This window comes from Lycium ferocissimum, chromosome 5, assembly GCF_029784015.1.
Source record: "Lycium ferocissimum isolate CSIRO_LF1 chromosome 5, AGI_CSIRO_Lferr_CH_V1, whole genome shotgun sequence".
NCBI lineage: Eukaryota > Viridiplantae > Streptophyta > Magnoliopsida > Solanales > Solanaceae > Lycium > Lycium ferocissimum.
The window spans coordinates 23,311,775-23,317,943 of record NC_081346.1 but is presented as its reverse complement, the minus strand read 5'-3'; positions in this window follow the sequence as shown (position 1 = coordinate 23,317,943).

The window sequence follows — 6,169 nt, the reverse complement described above, 5'->3', positions numbered from 1 at the left end:
CCATCCTCAACGATGACAATATCCACTTCTAGTACGATAACCTTTAACGGAGCACAAGTTTCGAAGGTTTCAGCGATGGGGATTGAGACTTTTTTAGCCATCTTAACGGCAATGGGTTCGTTCGAACCAGCCATGACATTCTCCTCCATAACATCAACCGGAGCAGTGGTGGCGGCACCAGTCCTGACTTCCGCTACCAGGATATCATCATCCGAGAAGTCTCTTAAGCCCCGAACTTGTGAAGGGCCGCCATTAACTTTGGAGCTTTTCTTTCTTTTTTGACCCACCGAAGGAGACTTCGGGGGCTTGGAGTATTTGGCGCTCTCTTTCTAATTCTTCTCCTCAGCAATGTCGCACCGATTCCGCGGGGTCAAAATATCGACTCGGCACGGGGAGGGGCATCTATCGTTCGTGCCCTGATTGGGATTGATAAACCGTCACACACCTGAAAAAGATAACGTCGAAGTTAGAAAAAGGGATGATAAAAAAAAAAAAAGGAAAAACGATGCTTACCTTGATTTTTTGTTATCCACTTCTTGTCGAATATATCTTTCCATGTGTACAGTTGGTGCGAGTACTAGCATATGATATTCTCTATCCAATCGAGGAAGTTTTCTATTTCATTCGGGATCCATGCAACAGCTGAAGTGTAAAAAAAAGTTAGATACATAATTGAAAGCATGCGGAGAAATAAAGAGTTCTATGATGCTTACGTTACATGTTCCACCGCTCGGGGAATGGCATGGATCTCGCCGGGATTATCTCCGCAGTTTTGATCGCAACGAAGTCCAACCAACCTCGGTCTCTGTTCTCATCAACGCTGGAAAGGATGGGGTAATTTCCTAGTTTATAGAGCTTTACAACCTCGCCACAAAAGATCCACGGATTGTATAACTGGATCAAATGGTGTAAAGTAAACTCCGCGTTGACATTGTTCGCCAAAAAGCGGAGATAGGTTATAGTCCACTAGACAGACGGACCAATTTGTGCGAGGCATAGGTTGTACGTTTTACACATGTTGAGGATGACTTGGTTAATCGGAGGATCAAGGTTGAGTGTGAAGGGATAGGTGTATACGTTTGAGTATCTATCCCTGAAGATGGTGATGTCATGATCCGGGCTCGGAACAATAATCTCCGAAGGCCGGACCGTCTAGCCACAGTTAGTTTGGACTCGTGGGAGGTCCTTTTCCTTGATCGAGGAGGGGTAACTTCTGACATAGTATCCCCTGTCATACTTTGAGGACTTCTTCGGAGCAGCCTTGATCACGAATTCGGTGTCAAATGATAATTCGTGGAAAAATTTCTTGAGCCTGGTGGTTTGTAAGGCGAGTGTGGGGCTGGCAGAGGGCAAGCGGCATTAGCGTTTCGGAAGAAGATTTTGCGATCCATTTCTTATGAAGATTTGAAGATTTGAAGATTCGGGTGAAGATTTGAACATTAGGATGAAGATTTGAATAATGAAATGAAGATTGGGTTGAAGGTTCGAAGATTGGGTTGAAGATTTGAAGATTGCTATGAAGCTTTGAAGATTGGCGGATAAAGATTTGAAGGAAAACAAGAACGAAATTAAAGATTCGAGGAAGATCGAGGAATAATTGATCGAGATGTAAAAAGTAAAAAGTGAAAAATCAAACTTTTATAGGGGGAGAGTAATAATGGCGAGGTGTTTCAATTTGGGAACCGAAGGGACGGTCCAATCAGGAGGATACACGTGTTCGAAGTCAGAAAGATGTGATGTGAAGGGACGTTTGATTTCCCGCCTATCTTCGAAAGGAAGCTTACAAAAGAAGATACCAAGGTTATCATTCCACTTCCCATCAATCTGACAGACTCCGATCCGGAAAGTGTGGGGACTATCTGTATACGGTAAAAATCGAGGTAAGAAAGTTGCGACCATCCGTCGAGAGGTCGGAGCAAAACAGAAACGTGGGCATCAAAACATGACGTTGGTTTGAATTGGGTGATACCGATCAAACGAAGTTCGAGGAGTAGTTAGTTCGGTAAGCCGGAGTGGCACCATTTAATATGAATGCAGGAAATCCGCAACGGGTCGAATTTCTGGCCGCCAAACCCGCCGTCTGTTACGCTACAACTGTTGTGGCGCCGCCAGTAGTAGTATTTAGATTATTTTACCATATTTGAGCTAACATTAGGGTTTTAACCCTTGTACTATAAATAGGGGTAAATCCTTTCATTAGAGGCATCTAATTTCTACTCTCACACTTTGTAAAATCTCATATTCAAGTCCTAAATTCTATAACAATTTGGCTCGGGCACAAAACTAACGATCTGTACCGGACCAATTACAGGGGCAATCAATCACAGATTCAGGCTACTTCTATCCTTGTTCTATATTAATTGATTGTTCTTCCATATTTCATTGCGTTAACGACATATTAAACCATGTATCCTTTAAACCGCGTATAAATTCAATTGTTACCTTTTTAGGGGTAAACAATGTGTATGAATCTATAATAATTTGAAGTACATCACATTTCCAATTAGAGAAAATAAGTCATACAAACAAACCAAAGTAGAAGTAGTCAATTAAAATGAGACAAAGAGTGAACGAAAAATTTATGCATTTGCTCCTGTACGGAGGTAAGGAAATTGGAGTAAATTTTCATTTCTTAAACAATTCTATATGTTTTTTGGTGAATTTTCTATTATACAAACCAAGAGATGTTATTTGGATCTGTAATATAATATGAAAACTAGAAGGGTAAATCTTTATTTAGTTAGCAAACAGGAGACAACCAGATGATAAAAAACAAACAAAAATATGAAATTAAGGTGAATCATCATTTTCTTGTTAGCCCACTTCTTAACCATAGATAAAAGTTCCTCTCATCTCCTAATTTCTTCACTAACCAAACTAATTACATGTAATATAAATTGTATTTTACTTTTTATTTATTTATTCTTTTATGCATTTGTTTTCTCAATCCTCCTCTTCCTCTGAGTCGTTGATTTCCAGACACACAATTTTAGAAGCAGCATTTTGTAGTATCATTGGCAATATGACTTCAAGGACCAGCTCAGAGGAGTGAATGAGCATGACATAATTGTATTCACACGCCGTGTTACACCAAATTAATAAATAATTGATATATATATATATATATATATATATATATATATATATATATATATATATATATATATATATATATATATTTTACATACATTTGTATCATTTTTTCCTATTCTCAATATATCACTTAATTATAATTAACTAACAAGCTTAGTGTGAATACTAGGTTTGAATAACTTCTTTTGCACAAATCGACCAAAAAGTTAGTCCTATCAAAGAAGTTAGAACTAATAGATTGACATTCTGCTTAACCAAAGTCACCTACCCGATCTTAATTGGCATGACTTTTCCGAAAGTTCTTCCCCTAATTATATGGCTAAATGTAGGGAGATAAAAGAAGATAAAATAACAAAATAATCCCATATGATTTAAGGTTAGATTTAAATAGTCCCTTAAATATATTCCTAAGTAGTTTCTGTCTTTTAAGTTAGCCAAAAATAAACACTTTTGGTATTCGCCATACATCTAACAATAGTTATTAGATTTGGCGGGAATAGAAAAGAAAAAAAATCAGGGAGAACTCACAACCGGAGGTATAGTTTTTGCAATTTTTGACAATTTATAACATGTGATGTTTTTGGGGGTGCAATGTCTGCTATTTTAGTCTCTGTTACATTTTTTGAGAGGTAATTTTTAGAATTTGATGAGATTTTTTTGATGTTTTTAGTTAAATTTTTTCTTTTGCTACAATTTCGCTCAAATCAGATAGATAATTTGTTACAATATTTGACATAAATTCAATTAAAAGTGATCATTTTGACGAATTTAAAGGACCAAATTTGCGTGTGTAAAGGATCAGTGTTGAATAAAAGAAAGTCTTTGCCTCGTTGTCGCCCCACAAAAACGTAACGCCAACGTTAGAACCAAGTCCACGTGGTGTGTTTTGGGATATCTTATTTTCTTTTCTTTAGACCAATTATTTTAAATACAAAGGAAGAATAAAAAGTTATATTCCAACTGATCCAGCTGATCATATAATTGAAGAACTCGATAAAAATTACTATAAAATGAAAGCCAAAGTCATAGATAGACCTTTGAACTGTCCGATTTTTTATTTAATTCTTTAACCTAAACGTTGATCATCCGACCTTCGAACATAAGAGAGATAAATCGCATTATTTGAACAAATGGTACAAATTACTGGCACACGCGTGCAATACACTCAGACATAAAAATTAGACTAATAAAAATAAGTCATGTCAATAAAAAAAATTAATTTTAAGAAAAATTAATTTTAAAATCTATTTAAATAATTTAAATAGAGTATTTAAATTATTTAAATTAACTTCGCCGCACACGTCGTTTTCCACACATCGCTTCCGCCATTATTGGCGCGCGCCGCTTCAAAAGCTATTTAAATAATTACAAAAATGATGTCGTTTTTCGTCGGAGATTTGTTTAAATAGATTTTGAAGTGGAGCGGCGGCGGCGACGGAGGCAGTGGCGGCAGCGAAGTGGGCTATCGGAGAGGATGGGTTGGGTTTTTCAATTTTTTAATTATTTAAATAGATTTTAAAATAGAGTTTTTGTTAAAATTAATTTTTAATGATTAAAAATTTTAAAAAAAAATTGGTCTCTCACGCTCTTTAAAAAGTGTTGCACGCACGCGTTTTGCCAGCTGGCACGAGGTGTTCAAATGGCACAATTTATCTTATGTTCGAGGGTCCAGATGGTCAACGTTTCAGTTAAGGGGTCTAAATGAAAAATCAGGACAAATTCAGGAATCCATCTATAATTTTGGCCTAAAATGAATCAATTTTACAACCTTTATGGAACATGAAGAGGGTAAAGTTATGCTCCATAAAGTTTCATAAAGATAGATAATTGGAAAAAAGAACCAACAGTGTTAACACTTTTTGCAACAACAACAAGAAAGGCTATAATCATAATCCCACCACGGGGTCCGGGCGGTAGGAACAGACGCACCTAACCCCACCTTGAAAGTGTAGAGGCTACTGCTTTCCGAAAGGCCCTACTAAGAGAGTTATAAGAGGAAGATAAGAAAACAAGACAAAAGGCCGGATAGGGGCCAAGCATATCGAAAACAAACATGATAACACGAATACCAAAATGAGAAAGTCATGGCATCTCCGGCATAAAGGAGCATTAACTACTATATATAAATAAAATAATCAAAGTACCAACGGCCCAACCGTAATAAGCACAATCGACGCATAAACCAAAGGTAACAAACAAATGAGCGAAACTACAACTACTAAGGTGAAAGGGTAAGCCACCAGCTTCTATCCTAATCGAGTCCTCCACAACCTCCTATCTAAGGTCATGTCCTCGGTGGTGAGTTCGGCTCGCCATATCCTGTCTAATCCTCTCCCCAATACTTGTGACCTCCCTTACCTCGCCTGAAACCATCCATAGCCAACCTCTCACACCTCCGCACCGCAAAGATCTCTGTCTCTCCTCTTCACATGCCCAAACCATCTCAACCTGCTTCCGCATCTTCGTCCTCCACCGACGCCACTCCCACCTTATCTCGATATCTTCATTCCTAATTCTATCTCTCCTAGTGTGCCCACACATCCCACCGCAAGATTCGCATTTCCTCGCGACTTTCATCTTTCGAACGCGGCATTTCGACCCGCCAACACTCCGCTCCGTACAATAAAGTCCGTCTAACCACCATTTTCACAGAACTTGCCTTTAAGTTTTGGAGGCACTTTCTTATCACACAAAGACTCCGAGGCGAGTCTCCATTTCATCCACTCGCACCAATACGATGCGAAACATCGCTCGTCGATATCCCCATCTTCTTGTATAATGCACTCCAAGGTACTTCGAAACTTCCTTTCTTTTGAATGGCTCCGAGTACCAAGCCTCACTTCCTCATCCCCTCACGCGCACGCCATCGAACTCGCACTCCAAGTATTCTCGTCTTTGGTCTTCAATTTAAATCCTTTGCACTACTAATAAATCATTAACGCCTTGGTGACCCTACACTTTCTCACTATTATTACCTCCTATATATATTTCTTTGCTTTGTACGAAAAGATTGAATTGATTAATGATCATTGCACTTTAATTTTTAAAATCTATAGTAAAATAAGCAATTAAATTA